General features: G+C 33.0%; 1 long non-coding RNA gene across 1 annotated transcript in view; it reads left to right on the forward strand.

The window, feature by feature from the left end:
• The first annotated feature begins 10,405 nt into the window (after positions 1-10,405).
• Positions 10,406-17,105, forward strand: part of LOC148945010 (uncharacterized) — a 540,330-nt gene continuing 533,630 nt past the window's right edge. Inside the window, exon 1 of the long non-coding RNA XR_016142750.1 lies at positions 10,406-10,439. This is a non-coding gene — a long non-coding RNA (uncharacterized LOC148945010). The remainder of the gene's footprint in view (positions 10,440-17,105) is intronic.

The raw sequence follows: 17,105 nt of genomic DNA on the forward strand, positions 1-17,105 counted from the left end.
GCGCAAGGCAGATCAATAAAGAATATGTTTTACTGCCTTTTATTCAAATGTTATAGTTAACATCACTAAAATGTCGAAGAGAAATGGTTAGACACTGAAGCCCAAAAAACTTATCTTTTCATTTCTATTTTGTCACTAATAAAAGCGCTAACCCCCTCCCCACCAAAAATTCTGGATACAAAATTGACCCCCCTCCCTCTAAATTTTGGAAAATTAAGCCACCCTAGGTTTACCCTCTCATTGAGTTAATCTTGCGATTTATTCAAGCGCAAGGCAGATCAATAAAGAATATATCTTACTACCTTTTATTCAAATGCTATAGTTAAAATCGCTAAAATGTCAAAGAGAAATGGTTCGACACCGAAGTAGAAAACAATTATGGTAAAAACAATTATCTTTTCATTTCTATTTTGTCACCATTAAAAGCGTTAACCCATTCCCCAACAAATATCCTGGATTCAAATTGACCCCCTCCCTAAATTTTGTGAAATTAACCCGTCTTAGGATTACCATCTCATTGAATTAATATTCCTATATATTCAAGAGAAATGCAGATCAATAAAGAATATATCTTACTACCTTTTATTCAAATGCTATAGATAATATCGCTAAAATGTCAAAAAGAAATGGTTCGAACACAACGAATCCCCCTTACTTAAACGTTTTTATTAAACAACTTGTGAAAAAAAAATCATGACAATCAGTAGTCTATAGCCTTAGGATAGAAATTAATATTTCTATTTTTACCATTTAGGAAAAAAATTAAATATTCCAGTCTATAGACTTTAAATAAGATAAAAAGATTGTTAAAGTAAAAATTTGACGAAATATACTTGGCATCCTTTTGAATCTGAGAAACCTTTGACTAAACTGCTAACGTAAACGAACAGGAAGTGCTTTAAAAAGGGTGAGAGCTAATTATAACCTCGCGCTGGAGAGCCTTATGTCAAATCAGAGCGAGTTAATAACAACAGAGCGACGGATGTCTCAGTTAGAGAAAAGATTACAATACAGAAAAGCCAAAATTTATCGAGAAGGATAATTATTTCTATTGCGAGAATTATTGTTGTAAAAAATTGGGGGAGGGGTTAGATTTTGAGGGTAAAAAGAATATATTTTATGTTTTCTAGCGATGTATCGGACTCGCTGATTGGCTGAGAAGGAAACACGTAATCTAACTGTTTCCTAATTCCTGGAAACATCTTGACATTCGCCTCGAGCATGCACTTGTCCAAAACAACAACAACAGCAAATAAATCGACCTTTGGAAATTTAGGTCATTGACCCACTTCGATTATGCAATCATTCTCCCTGGGGATTCCATGCCCATATATGGACTCCCGTCACGACCTTTAGATAGGTATCTACTAAGGAACCATAGTTCGTGTGGTCTTTTTTCATTTTTTTTTTTTTTTGACGAGAGAGATTGGGTTTTGAAATTCATTTTATTTATGATCACTAAATTTATTTATTTGTTTATTCTTTTAGACTTGTTAATTTGATTTTATGGGTATTGATTGCTGTAACCGTTTGTCCTCAAAGCTTTGTTTCTTCTTGGACGGCTTCTTGTTAAATGATTAAATAGTGTATAGTTTTTTTTCTTTTAACAAAGTTTTATTCAGTTCAATTCATCAATTGTGATTTATGGTCGTTTTGAGTTTGAATCGTTGTAGGACTTTATTTCTGCGGGCCTTAAGTTTGATATGACTCTACAATTTTTAACATTATCTTTTCAATGAAGTTTATTATTTTTGGTTATTTTGATTGGAAAAGTTTGTTATTGGCTAATATAATGAATACTTTTCCAGTTTTCACGTCTTTGGCCTAAGAATTAAAATATCCAATTCTATTTTTTTAGTTCTAACTAGTATGTTTTGATTTATTTTAACAACTTCGTAAACGAACCTTGGAAGTTTTCACTAAATGTCATTAGTTGTTCCTGAGATATTACAGATACGCTTTGTTGACAACGGTGATGCACATCGTGTCTTTTTTCGAATTAAATAAAAAAACATTTTTATTAACTAAAAGTAAGGAGCGAAACTAAAACTTAAGACGAACAGAAATTATTCTGTGTATGATAGGAGCTGCCCCCTCCTCAAAGGCTTGGTTTTTAAGCTCCAGCTTTTTATTGTTTAAAAAAAAATAGAGTTGTGTGAAAGTCAAACATGATCTTAAAGAGTGAGGCATTGAGGAGGGGACAGCCCCTTTCATATACAGAATAATTTCTGTTCATTTTAAGTTTTAATGTCGCTCCCTACTTTCAGTTAAAAAAACTTGTTTATTTTATTTAATTTCTGAGCGTTTTTGAATTAATGCAGGTTTTGATCTTGGCTCACCGTACATGAATAATTAAAACAAAATTTTCATATTAATTTACTTTTATTTGGTTAAATGGCTAACTTACGAATTAACTTAAGTAGAGTGCTAGGTTATACTTTACGGCCTTTATGTTCCTTCCTATGCTATTCTCGGCCTTTATGTTCCTTCCTATGCTATTCTCGGCCTTTATGTTCCTTCCTATGCTATTCTCGGCCTTTATGTTCCTTCCTGTGTTATTTGCGGCCTTTACGTTCCTTGGTGCCTTTCCAGAGCATGTACCTATGGATTCTGGGCCTTTACGTTCCTTCCTATGCTATTTGGGGCCTTTACGTTCCTTCCTATGCTATAATGGATAAAAGGGTTAAGGTGATTAGCAATTACGAGCAAGGATCCCTCCACTGGTTCCTGGCAGTAGGCTACGCATATCAAATAGCTGTACTGTGGGTTAGGTAACATGATTAAACACGCTTTTATAATCGGAATTCATTGATTGACATTTACAAAAAAGGGGTAATTAGTGATTGGATAATTTTTTAACGTGAAGGGTCAATTTTGGAGGGAAAACCAAAAATGCTCAGAATCGAAAATAAACGGGATCTTCCACAAGGGCAAGGCTCAGAGGCCCCTCCTTACTCCATTTCTGGGGGCAGGGAAGGGGGGAGGTCAATTTTGGAGGGGAAAACAAAAATGCTCAGAATCAAAAATAAATGGGATCTGCCTCAAGGGGAAGGCTCAGAGGCCCTTCGTTCCCCCATTTCTGATGGAAGGGGAGGGGGGGTCAATTTTGGAGGGAAACCAAAAATGCTCAGAATCAAAAATAAATGGGATCTGCCTCAAGGACAAGGCTCTGAGGCCCTTCGTTCCCCCATTTCTGAGGGCAGGGGGGGTCAATTTTGGAGGGAAAATTAAAAATACTCAGAATCGAAAATAAATGGGATCTGCCTCAAGGGGAAGGTCCAGAGGCCCTTCGTCCCCCAATTTCTGAGGGCGGGGGAGGGGGTCAATTTTGGAGGAAAAATCAAAAATACTCAGAATCGAAAATAAATGGGATCTGCCTCAAGGGGAAGGCTCAGAGGCCCTTCGTTCCCCCATTTCTGAGGGCAAGGGAGGGGGGGTCAATTTTGGAGGGAAAATCAAAAATGCTCAGAATCGAAAATAAATGGTATCTGCCTCAAGGGCAAGGCTCGAAGGCCCTTCGTTTCCCCATTTCTGAGGGCAGGGGAGGGGGAGAGGTCAATTTTGAAGGGAAAACCAAAAATACTCAGAATCGAAAATAAACGGGATCTACCTCAAGGGGAAGGCCTGGACTGATGTTTGCAAGTCGAAGAATTTGTCTTTGTTGGTTTGAATGTCTAAAGTGCCTGTCTTTCTCTGTTTACATGTCTGATTGTTTTTGTTTGCATGTCCGGGTTGGTGTTTGCAAGTCCAAGTTGGGTTTTCAGACCTACGTTTTTTAGATTTTCGTTGGTGTTTGGTTCCCGGGGTTTATTATTTGAGAAGTTAACATTAGTATTTGGTGATTTGATGTGCCTGAAATCATGAATTGGAATAGTTAACTAACTGTTTGGGTTTTCAGACCTAGTTTTTTTTTAGATTTTCTTGGGTGTTGGGTTCCCGGGATTTATTATTTGAGAAGTTAACTTTAGTATTTCGTATTTGACATGCCTGAAATCATGAATTAGAATAGTTAATTGGCTGTTTGGGGATTTTCAGACCTAGGTTTTTTAGGTTTTCGTGGGTGTTTGTTTCCTGGAGTTTATTATTTGAGAAGTTAACTTTAGTATTTTGTGGTTTTACGTGCCTGAGATCAAGAATTAGAATAGTTAATTAGCTGTTTGAGTTTTCAGACCTAGTTTTTTAGATTTTCGTGGGTGTTAGGTTCCTGGGATTTATTATTTGAGAAGTTAACTTTAGTATTTCGTGATTTGACGTGCCTGAAATCATGAATTAGAATAGTTAATTGGCTGTTTGGGGATTTTCAGACCTAGGTTTTTTAGGTTTTCGTGGGTGTTTGTTTCCTGGAGTTTATTATTTGAGAAGTTAACTTTAGTATTTTGTGGTTTTACGTGCCTGAAATCATGGATTAGAATAGTTAATTAGCTGTTTGGGTTTTCAGACCTAGTTTTTTAGATTTTCGTGGGTGTGAGGTTCCTGGGATTTATTATTTGAGAAGTTAACTCTAGTATTTCATAGTTTGACTTGCCTGAAATCATGAATTAGAATATTTAACAGGATGTTTTGGGATTTTCAGACATAGGTTTCTTAAGTTTTTGTTTGTGTCTAAATCCTGGGGTTTATTGATTGATAAATTAACTTTATCATTTTGTTGTTTTACGTGCTTGAAATCATGAATTAGAATAGTTAAGTTACAGTTTAGGGTTTTCAGACCTAGTTTTCATAGATTTTATTGCTTGTTGGACTACCGTGATTTATTATTTGAGAAGTTAAATTTAGTATTTTGTGGTTTTACATGCCTGAAATCATGAATTAGAATAGTTAATTAGCAGTTTAGGGTTTTCAGACCTAGGTTTTTTAGATTTTCGTGGGTGTTTGTTTCCTGGCGTTTATTATTTGAGAAGTTAACTTTAGTATTTCATGGTTTGACGTGCCTGAAATCATGAATTAGAATAGTTAATTAGCTGTTTGGGTTTTAAGACCCAGTTTTTTAGATTTTCGTGGGTGTTAGGTTCCTGGGGTTCATTACTTGAGAAGTTAATTTTAGTATTTAGTGGTTTAACTTTACTGTAATTATGAATTAGAATATTTAATTGGCTGTCTAGGGATTTTCAGAACTAGGTTTTTTAGGTTTTCGTGTGTTATTGACTCCTGGGATTTATTATTTTAGAAATTAACTTTAGTATTTTGTGGTTTTACGTGCCTGAAATCATGAATTAGAATAGTTATTTAGCTGTTTGGGTTTTCAGACCTAGGTTTTTTAGATTTTCGTGGGTGTTTGTTTCCTGGGGTTTATTATTTGAGAAGTTAACTTTAGTATTTCGTGGTTTGACGTGCCTGAAATCATGAATTTGAATAGTTAATTAACTGTTTGGGTTGTCAGACCTACATATTTTGTATTTTTGTTGACATGTATGATGACACATTTTAGGTTGCTTTATCCATTTTATCTATCATTCAATATACTAGTTTTTCAGTAATGACATTCAATATGATAAAAGGGTTTATTTCAAACATTTACCTTGACCGTCTATGCTTTTAGCAGAATTTCAAAAGAATCATTTAGGAGTGCTGGCGTATCCGATGAAATAATTTCGATCGTATGATCAATTTTATTAATTTTTTAATGTAGTAGTTGCTTAGTAACGACACTTGACAACTTGACAGGTCTTGATAAAAACTTGTAAATCGAATCTCGATTTATTTAACGTAGTATCAAAAGTGTCGTTTAAGATTGCTAGTGATTATTAGTACACATGTAGAGTCTTATGATAAATTTAATTTATTTTTTTTTAATGATTTTTTGTCTAATTAAGTGAAAACAATATACTAAAATGTTGAGATTCAAACTTTTACATTTAGCATCGATATTGTTGGAAGAATTTCAAAAGGATTGTTTTTGAGTGCTGGCGTATCTGATGAAATGATTTAGGTCGTATGATCAATTTAATTTTTTTTTTTAATGTAGTAGTTTTTCAGTAAGGACACTCGATAACCTAAAAGTGTTTGATTCAAACTTTTACCTTGAGCATCGATATTGTTAGCAGAATTTCAAACGGATCGTTTGTGAGTGGTGGCGTATCTGATGAAATAATTTAGGTCGTATGATCAATTGAATTTTTTTTTAATGCAGTAGTTTTTCAGTAAGGACACTCGATAACCTAAAAGTGTTTGATTCAAACTTTTACCTTGAGCATTGATTTTGTTAGAAGAGTTTCAAAAGGATCATTTTTGAGTCCTGGTGCAGCTTATTAAATAATTAAGGTCGTATGATATTAATGGTAGTTTTTTTTTAAGTAAGGTCAATGTTTCTGTGCGATTCAATCCCAATGTCCCCAGGTTCTGATTTTTCAAAACAATTTCACGACATTATTTTAGTTTTTTTTCTTGCCCCAAACTATTTCTTTTTTTTCTTGAACCCTTTTGAGATCAATTTGATCAACTACTTGGTGCCCATTAAAAACGAAATTTTTGAGTTAAATAAGTAGTTTTTGTATATTTTAAAAGAACTTTAAGGAGTTTGAGGGATTTATTTTGTTCGTCATAGATGAAATGTTCGATACCTCACTTAAACTAAGAAGTTACAGTTTGATACTGTTTGACAATCCACTAAATTTTAAGGTTTTCTTTACATTCAAAATGTTTTTTTCAGTCACCACCTTTTATCATTAACAAACAGTACCGAAGAAAACCAATTTCCACTGTTTATTGACATTAAATTGTTAAGAAGGCTATTATTTCATTTTTAATTTTCATGTTTTTGATTTTATATTGATGAATAATTTAGAAGCAACTTCAACTAGTTATTTTTTTGCTCGTCATAGAAGAAAGGTACAATACCTCAGTTAAACTAAGAGGTTACATTTTGACATCGTTTGACAATTTACTAAATTTTTAAGGTTTTCTTTAGTTTCAAAATGATTTTGTCAGTCTCCATCTATAATCATTCACAAACAATGCTGAATAAAACTGATTTCCACTGTTTATCGACATTAAGTTGTTAAGAAGGCTATTATTTCATTGAAATACGCATTTACATTTTTAATTTTCATGTCTTTGATTTTATGCTGATGAAGAATTTAAACACATCTTCAACTAGTTATTTTTTTTTGTTCAGCATAGATGAAAGGTCAAATACCTCAGTTAAACTAAGAGGTTATATTTTGACATCGTTTGACAATTTTCTCGATTTTAAGGTTTTCTTATGCTAGAGACGGAACACACACACAAACACACACAGACACACACACAAACATACACACATGTTACCAAATTCCCCATTATTGCACAGAAATACCAAAATCATAGGTTAGGTTAGCCTATGTACGCGCGCGTACATTATACTATGTACGCGTACGCGCGCGTTGATCAAATTGATTTCAAAAGGGTTCATGATAAAAAAAATAGTTTGGGGCAAGAAAAAAAACTAAAATAATGTCGTGAAATCATTTTGAACACTCAGAGCAGGGGGTCGTTGGGATTGAATCATAGAGAAACATCGAGTTTACTTAAAAAAACTACCACTAATATCATACGACCTAAATTATTTCATCAGACACGCCAGCACTCATAAACGATACTTTTGAAATTATTCTAACAACAACGATTCTCAAGGTAAAAGTTTTAATCAAACACTTTTAGGATATCGAGTGTCCTTACTGAAAAACTACTGCATTAAAAAAAAAATTAAATTGATCATACGACCTAAATTATTTAATCAGATACGCCAGCACTCACAAATGATCCTTTTGAAATTCTGCAAACAATATCGATACTCAAGGTAAAATTTTGAATCAAGCCCTTTTAGGTTATCGAGTGTCCTTACTGAAAAACTACTACATTAAAAAAAAAATTAAATTGATCATACGACAAAAATTATTTAATCAGATACGCCAGCACTCATAAAAGATCCTTTTAAAATTCTACTAACAATATCGATGCTCAAGGTAAAAGTTTGAATCAAACACTTTTAGGATATCGAGTGTCCTTACTGAAAAACTACTGTATTAAATAAAATAAATTAAATTTATCATACGACCTAAATTATTTCATCAGATACACTAGCACTCATAAACGATCCTTTTGAAATTCTGATAACAACATCGAGGCTCAGTGTACAAGTTTGTATCAAACACTTTTAGGATGTCGAGTGTCCTTACTGAGAAACTACTGCATTAAAAACTAAATAAAATTGATCGTACGATCTAAATTATTTCATCAGATGCGCCAGCACTCATAAACGATCCTTTTGAAATTCTGCTAACAACATCGACGGTCAAGGTAAAAGTTTGAATTAAACACTTTTAGGATATCGAGTGTCCTTACTGAAAAACTACTGCAATAAAAAATAAAGTAAATTGATCATACGACCTAAATTATTTCATCAGATACGCCCACGAAAATCTAAAAAACGTAGGTCTGAAAACCCAAACGTTTAATTAGCTATTCTAATTAATGATTTCAGGCATGTCAAACCACGGAATACTAAAGTTAACTTCTCAAATAATAAATCCCAGGAAACAAACACCCACGAAAATCTAAAAAACATAGGTCTGAAAACCCTAAACAGCTAATTAATTATTCTAATTCATGATTTCAGGCACGTAAAACCACAAAATACTAAAGTTAACTTCTCAAATAATAAACCCCAGGAGTCAAACATACACGAAAACCTAATAAACCTAGGTCTGAAAATCCCCAAACAACCAATTAAATATTCTAATTCATGATTTCAGGCACGTAAAACCACAAAATACAAGAGTTAACTTCTCAAATAATAAACCCCAGGAGTCAAACACACACTAAAACCTAAAAACCTAGGTCTGAAAATCCCCAAACAGCCAATTAAATATTCTAATTCATGATTTCAGGCATGTCAAACCATGAAATACTAATGGGGGAACTTTCAATTTCCATTCCAATGAGCCCTCCCACGATATTCTAGGACCACTGGGTCGATACGATCACCCCTGGGAAAAAAAAAACAAACAAAAAAAAAATAAATAAAATAAACACGCACCCGTGATCTTTCTTCTGGCAAAAAAATGCAAAATTCCACATTTTTGTAGATAGGAGCTTGAAACCTTTACAGTAGGGTTCTCTCATACTTGGAATATGATGGTGTGATTTTCATTAAGATTCTATAACTTTTCGGGGGTCTTTCCCCCTTTTTTCAAAAATCAGCCAAATTTTCTCAGGCGCGTAACTTTTGATGGGTAGAATTAAACTTGATGAAACTTATATATTTGAAGTCAGCATTAAAATATAATTCTTTTGATGTATCTATTTGTATCAAAATACCGTTTTTTAGAGTTTCGGTTACCATTGAGCCGGGTCGCTCCTTACTTACAGTTCGTTACCACAAACTGTTTGATGAAAGATGAAATCCTTCACGCAGGAGCGGGCCTAGATTTTTTTTTCTAGGGGGGTAGGCAAAATAGGTTGGTCTGAAAAAAAAATTTAGGGGGGCGCAAAATAGGTTGATCCGATAAACTTGCGTCTGGAGCAAGTTTAATTAACGCAAACTTGAGTTAATTAAGTAAATTACTCTACTTTAGACTACGCTAGGGGGCGCGCGCCCCCTCACCCACCTCTTGATCTGCCACTACCTCCACGGAAGGGGGATTTCCGGCATGATTTGAAAAACGATAAGAAATTAAAGTTATTTCAAATAAAAACATGCCAATTAGAATTTTTCAGATAGAATCGTCCAAAACAAATTTTACGTAGGGGATTTTCAGCGAAGGTGGAATTGTTCAGAGGGAGTTTTTCGGGGGGGGGGGGGGTATTTTACATTGGAGAAACTTTCAACGGAGGTTTTTCCATGAAGTAAATGAATTTTTCATGGAGGAGGGGGCCAATTTCTCGCATTATCGGGAAGTTTTTTCAACTGAAATTAAGGAGCAATATTAAACCATAAAACGAACAGAAATTAATCAGTATATGAGGAGGTTGCCCCCCTCCTCAATAAATAGCTCTTTTCGTTAAAGTTTGACTGTTTGTCCCATTTTTTAGAACAATTCCTGAAACACAAGGGACGTTTAATTGGAATAAGAAGCTTTTTTAAAAGTGATAAAAAAAAACTTTAACGTGAAGAGTGAGGAATTGAGGAGGGGGGCTACCCTCTCATATACGGAATAATTCTGTTTGTTTCACGTTTCAATGTTATACCTTACTTTCAGTTGAAAACACTTGTGTTTTTTCATCCCCTCTCCCAAGAGAATCGGGCAATTTCAAATATAAGCAGTTGGCACAGTCAAAGGATTATAAAAGATTTTGAAGAATATTAGGTAAAAGCTCGCATGTTTTAAAAACCAGGTAAAGCTGTCTAACGAGTTTGAATGGAGGAGATTTCGTTTTTTTATTTGTTGTCCGTTTTATTTACTAGTCTGATTCGAGTGCTTGTGAAGCGAACATCAAGTGAATCGTATTTCAGTTATGTAGTGAGTTATAATCTTTCAATTTTAGGTTTATGGGCTGTAACAAAACAGCAACTGGTAAATATTTACCAAATCATATTATTGAGTAACAACTAAAGTGAATATACCATTCGATGCCTTTTTTTATGCTGATTGAATTTTAGCCCCCACCCCTATATATGCCAATTCAGGGTATATATTTCTACATTAGGGGGGGGGGGAATTTTATTTCTGATGTAAATGGAAGGTAAGTTTAAACATTACCCCCCCCCCCACCCCTAATGTAGAAATATATACCCTGAATTGGCATATAAAGGGGGGGGGGGGCTAAAATTCATTTCCGATAGAAATGATTATTATATTCGTAATCAGCATAAAAAAAGGCATCGAATGGTATATATACTTTAGTTGTTACTCAATAATATGATTTGGTAAATATTTACCCAGCAACTAGGCAGAGAAAAAAAACACATCAATAGCTTCTCTATTCAATATTATTTCCAAATCTAGTTTTGCTGCATCCGGAAATGTAATTTTTGCTAAATGTTGAAATTTTCTTCCCAATTTACTCTCCTATTCAATGTTCTTTTTAAAGCTCATTCCTTTTCAATGTCTTTTCCAAAAGCCTCCGTCACGATTTCCTTCTTCCCTAAGGGTCAAATGTATCCCAAGGCAATGAGAAAAGTTTGCAGACTTGCAGACTTGTTATTGTCTTTTGCTTTTATCAACAGTTGATTTATATTGCTAGTTAAATCAAATTTCCGTCTGTAGCGTAGTCTAGGCCGTATGAAGGATTTATGTTCAGGTTAGGGTGGGTGGGGTATTTTTCAGGATGGGGTATTATTTGTTCAGGGTTGGTAATTGTGTTCGGGGTGGGGTATTTTGTCACGGAAGGAGGGTTTACAAATAACTTTAAAAAGTGCATCAAATATTTGTTTATTTATATTTTTGCGATTAGGACAAAAATTTCTAGAGAATGGGTTCAAACCTACTAGCCCTCCTCCAGGATATGGCCTTGAGCCTAGTGCCAGATCTGACCCTATTGGGATGCCGTTGCAGTAATTGCGATTATTGCGTTTGAAGAAAGCATTGAATGCAAACTTTTGTGGCATATTTATTTTTTGCTTTCTAATTTCGATCAGTATATTCAAGATTTCATAACTGACATAGAGACAAGATGGAATTCTACTAGATTCTTTTTTGGTTGCTCTTTCAAAATATTATAATCAGTTCCCTCGTCAATACACCCCCACCCCACCCGATTATCGCATTATCAGCACACGGACTCTGTATAATATCCGTTAGCCGTGTTGTGTAAAATAAAAAAAATGCATCAATAGAAACCAAGGGCTAAGTGTAAGCTATGCAGCAGAGATAAATCAGATGAACTTTGGACTACTTTATACAAATATCAATGTTCACAAACTATCTATTTGAATTAAATATGTAATAACAAGAGTATATAATTCATTAAATTTCTTATTACCAAAAAAATCAAGAATGAACAAATTTATGTAATTTAACAAACAGGGGGTAACACCCTCTATAGGGGCTGCAATCCTTATGACAACAGCATAATTTTATGATGTTGCCCAAGAGCTATAAATAAAAAAGAAGAGCTTATAACCCAAATTAGTTTTTAAAAAAAACTTTCCAAAAAAGAAGTAAAGAACCGCATTAGAATTAATACCATCAGAAATATAGTTTTACTATTATTCTAGAATAGCTCAAACTCAAAAATATCACGAATTACTATTTTAAAAAAAAACAATTGAAACCCAAAACTAACAGAAATCAAAATAAATGATCACATGAGACATAAGCGTAACAGATACTGATGTAGCTGAATGAATAGATCCTAAAACAAATAAAGAATATATTAAATATACAGTTTAAAAAAAAAATTCAAAAAAAGAAGTAAAGAACCGCATTAGAATTAATACCATCAGAAATATAGTTTTACTATTATTCTAGAATAGCTCAAACTCAAAAATATCACGAATTACTATTTTAAAAAAAACAATTGAAACCCAAAACTAACAGAAATCAAAATAAATGATCACATGAGACATAAGCGTAACAGATACTGATGTAGCTGAATGAATAGATCCTAAAACAAATAAAGAATATATTAAATATACAAGCCAAACTTAAAACAGACTAAGACTACTACAATTCTTGGGTTCTAGGACTTAAATCAGCATATTCCTATGCATATGCTATTTGCATAATAGTTTTTGTGCTTCAACAGTTTCTGTGCGAACACTTTCCGGTTTCTCTCATATGCTATCCGTGAACTATTTTACGTAAAATAAATAACATTAATGGGATTCAAGGGTTGGGTATAACCACTGTATATATAATTAGTGGGTATAACGTACAATTATACCCACTAAGTGCCTATTATAATATACAGTGGGTATAACGTAGCAGCGAAAAACTTGATGAACTACAGACTGCTTTACGGATATCCGTGTTTGGAAACTTTCTGTTTTAATTAAATATGTAACAGCAAAATGTGAAATTCATTAAATTTCTTATTGTCATTTAAATTTGCCAGATCGAGGACTTTGTGTAATTTAAGAAAAAGGGAGATGTACCCTTTAAATAGGGGGATTGGTTGTGCAACCTCACTAAAGAAGAAATATTACATTCAGCATGTTCAAGACCTATAAATTCAAAAACGGTTAATAGCCCTAATTATTTGGAAAAAAATTCGAAAAAGAAGTTTTTCAAAGAAAAGTAAAAAGCCGCATTAAACCAGCAGAAATAGTAATTCCAATTCTGTTCGCTTTTGGTTTCATTTATTCTTTAATTATAATTTATGGACGTTTTGAGTTTAAATTATTAAAGGACTTGAATAAAAAAACTTTAAAAAGTACATCAAATATTTTTTTTATACATATATGTATGCATGTATTTCCAAAAAATGCCGTCGGGCCATAGGAAAAAAATAGATATGCATATTTGCTAGGTTTTCACGAGTTGAACAGATTTCTTTTTGGAAAGTCTGATATAACTCTTTACTTTTGATTAAATTATGTTTTTACTAAATTGTTTTTTAATTTCTTTTTGGTCGTTTTGATTGCCATAGTTTTTGATTGGCTAATTTAATAAATAATTTTCCAGTTTTCATGTCTTTGGCTTAAGAAAAAGCGCAATCAAACCTTTAAAAAGTGCACCAAATATTTATTTACATGCATATTTGTCATTTTTTTACAAGTTGGACAAAAATGTTTGGGGTGGGGGGTCTGATAGGTTCAATATGGCTCTTTTCTTTTATTTAAGAATTGTCTTTTTACTAAGGTTTTTTTATTGAGTTTTTGGTGGTTTTAATTGCCAAAGTTTGTTACGGGCTAATATAATAAATACTTTTCCAATTTTCACGCCATTGGCTTAAGAAGCAGCGCAAAAAAACTTTAAGAAGTGCATGAACTATTTGTTTATATGTATATTTGTTACGATTTTAAGAGTCAGACAAAAAATTTCAGGGGGAGAGAGAGGTCTGAAAAGTCTGATATGACTCTTTACGTTTCTTTAAAAAACATATTTTTACTAAAGTTTTTTTTTATTAGTTTTGGGTTGTTTCGATTGCCAAAGATTGTTATTGGCTAATATAATGAGTACTTTTCCAGTTTTCACATCTTTGGATTTAGATAAAGCACAAATAACTTTAAAAAGCTATTTGTTCATATGCATATTTTAACATTTTTACGACTCGGACAATTTTTTTTAGGGGGGGGGGAGGGATCTGACAATATGATATGGCTCTTTAGTTTTCTTTAAAAATCATCTTTTTGCTAAGTTTTTTTTTTAATTTATTTTTTATTTGTTTTGATTACCAAAGTTTGTTATTGGCTAATATAATGAATACTTTTCCAATTTTCACATCTTTGGCTTAAGGATTAGCGCATAAAACCTTAAAAAGCACATCAAATATGGGTTTATATTATATGAATATTTGTTACTTTTTTATGCGTCGGACAGAAATATCGGGGTGAGGATGGTCAAACACCCCTAGTCCTCCACTGAATACGGTCGTGAAACTAGTTCCAGATTTGACCCTATTGGGATGCAGTTGCAACATTTGCCATGATTGCGTTTGAATAAAGCATTGAATGCAGAACTTGTATGACCTATTTCATTTTTTTGCTTTCTAATTTCGATCAATATATAAGCTACGATGTTTCATAACTGACAAAGAGACAAGGTGGTCATATTACTTGGTTGCATTGTGTATGCTCTTTCCAAAAATGCTGTAACCAATCCCCTCACAAATGTACCCCCCCACCCTTCTCGAGAATAAAATTCTTGCTGTTTAATATCGTTTGAACTAATCAGATTATTAAAGTTGCTATGTAACAAACACGCTACGTGGTTAAAGTAAAAACATCTGCTGTTTAATATCGTTTGAACTAATCAGATTGTCATGTTTCCTTCCTCTCTGTTTTTCTCTTCGTTTCCATCATGTTTCTTATAATATTTTGTGTTATTTCAAATAACATTACACTCAGTTGTACATATTACAAACTGAGAAGAGGACTGGTTTAATATAGTAGCTTTAGAAGATGAGTAGTATAGAAGATGACTTGTATAATATAGTAGTATATAGTAGTAGTAATAATATAGTATAGCGCATGACTTGATGTAACAAAGAAAACATTATGATGACCATATATGGAACGAACAGTCGGGGAAGGAGTGTATTTATGAGCTAATATAAGTTTGGAAACATCATAAAAAAAAAGAATTGAGTAGTAAATTCAGCTTGTCCCTATGTCAGTTATTATATTTAGTTTGTATTGACCCGAATTTCTTCACAATAATAAACCTTAACCTATTTTTGTTTAGTATTACCTGTTACTGAGTAATTTAAGCCCCCATCTAAAAGCCTTCAGCCACACAGCAATAGATGCGATTGAAAAAAGACGGCTGCACGGGATAAGGCCGGTCGCAAGGAAAGCCAATTACTCTTTCAAGTTTGACACGAGCCAAGTTTTCAATATTAGCTGTTGAATTAGATATCTCCTGAATTATGTCTTTCCCTGGCTTCCCACTCATGCGGTTTCACACAAAAATGGCCATTTTTGGGTGATCTGTCAAATTTTCTTGGTTATTCGCTGTGAGTTTAGTTAGGTATTCTGAATTGAAAGCTTTCTAGAACCGTAATTGTAAGTAACTAAAAGAAATCATGTTTATCAGATATTTTTGGGGTTTGTTTCCAGGTAAAAATGTGGAGGATATAAATTACATTTTGATTAGGCATAGCGATTCGAGGCTAGTGCAAGCTAGTCCTTTGAATATTTTTCTTGGCTTCGAAAACTTGAATTAGCCTGTTCCTATGCATATGCTGTTGAAACATCTCGTAATATTTTCTAAGTTTCAACGGCTGTGGTGAACTGTTTCGGTGTGAACATTTTTACGAATTTCCTGGATCTACTGCCTTAGGGGGCCATTGTGCTAAAAAAAAATAGCATCAAAGGTTAACAAAGGTTTACAATGGAAACAAAGGTTAATTTTACGCAGTAGTGATAAATCAGATGGAATGTAGACAACGATATTCGAAAACTTTCTTTGGTACTTGTTAATTAAACGAAATACACTCAAGAATTGCGCTTAGGTTAGATCTGAGATAACCGGTTTCATAGTTACAAAGAGAAGTCACAGAATAGATAGAAAATATATAATTTTAGCTATATATTTGCACTTTAGGGGGGGGGGAGGTGTTGGTAAAGTATTTAGAAAGTTTTAAGTGTGAATGCAATTATTACTTCATAATATGCAGGACATTAAAAATATAATAGATATAATAAAGTATATGAATATAATACTTTTTCATTAAAAATGTAATAGCAAGAATTTAAAATTCATTAAATTTGCAAGAATGAGGAACTTGTATAATTAAATATAAAAGGATACACACACTCTAAAAGGGGTGCAATCCTCATGAAAACAGCATGATTTTACCCAGCATGTCCAAGAGCTTCAAATTAAAAAGAAACTAATTATTAGTTAAAAAAACAAAAAAATCCAAATAAAAGTAAAGAGCCGCATTAAAATTAAGACCAACAAAAATAAAGTTTTTAAATCATTCTAGAATAATTAAAACTCAAAATCACGAGAAGGTACTACCAAAGAATAAATTAAATCCAATCGAACTGAAATTAAAACAACTGACCATACATAGATGTAACATGTAGATGAATGAATTGATCTTAATACGAGTTAAAAATATATTAAATATTCAAGTTTACTTAAAACGAACCAATATTACTACAAATAGGATTTGACTACTGCCTCCTCCCCTGACTTATTGAATCGTTTGCGCTTTATTTAAAATTATATTTTACACAATGTGCTATAATATTTCAAAACATCAATGAAAAATAGAAACTTAATTACTGTAACACTCAAGTTGACTGGAAACACCGAATGAAAATAAACTGGATTCTTAATATACTGATATTATTTTCTGAAAATTTCAATAGTTCAAGATTCCATTTCGCTATATTTTTTTTCATTTTAACAAATAAAGAAAAAGTTTTCAATAAAGCCCAAATCATGCAACAGGCTTTAGAGTATTTACAGATAAGGGAAGAGGAAGGGGGCTGTAGCTTAACCTGATCCTAAATTGTAAGCTTAAGACCTGCAACAGAAGTCAGGGGTTTCGACATTAACTAATTCGCTTCT

Source organism: Artemia sp. Qi Xiang Cuo, chromosome 13 (genome assembly GCF_049724085.1).
Source record: "Artemia sp. Qi Xiang Cuo chromosome 13, ASM4972408v1, whole genome shotgun sequence".
Taxonomy (NCBI): domain Eukaryota; kingdom Metazoa; phylum Arthropoda; class Branchiopoda; order Anostraca; family Artemiidae; genus Artemia; species Artemia sp. Qi Xiang Cuo.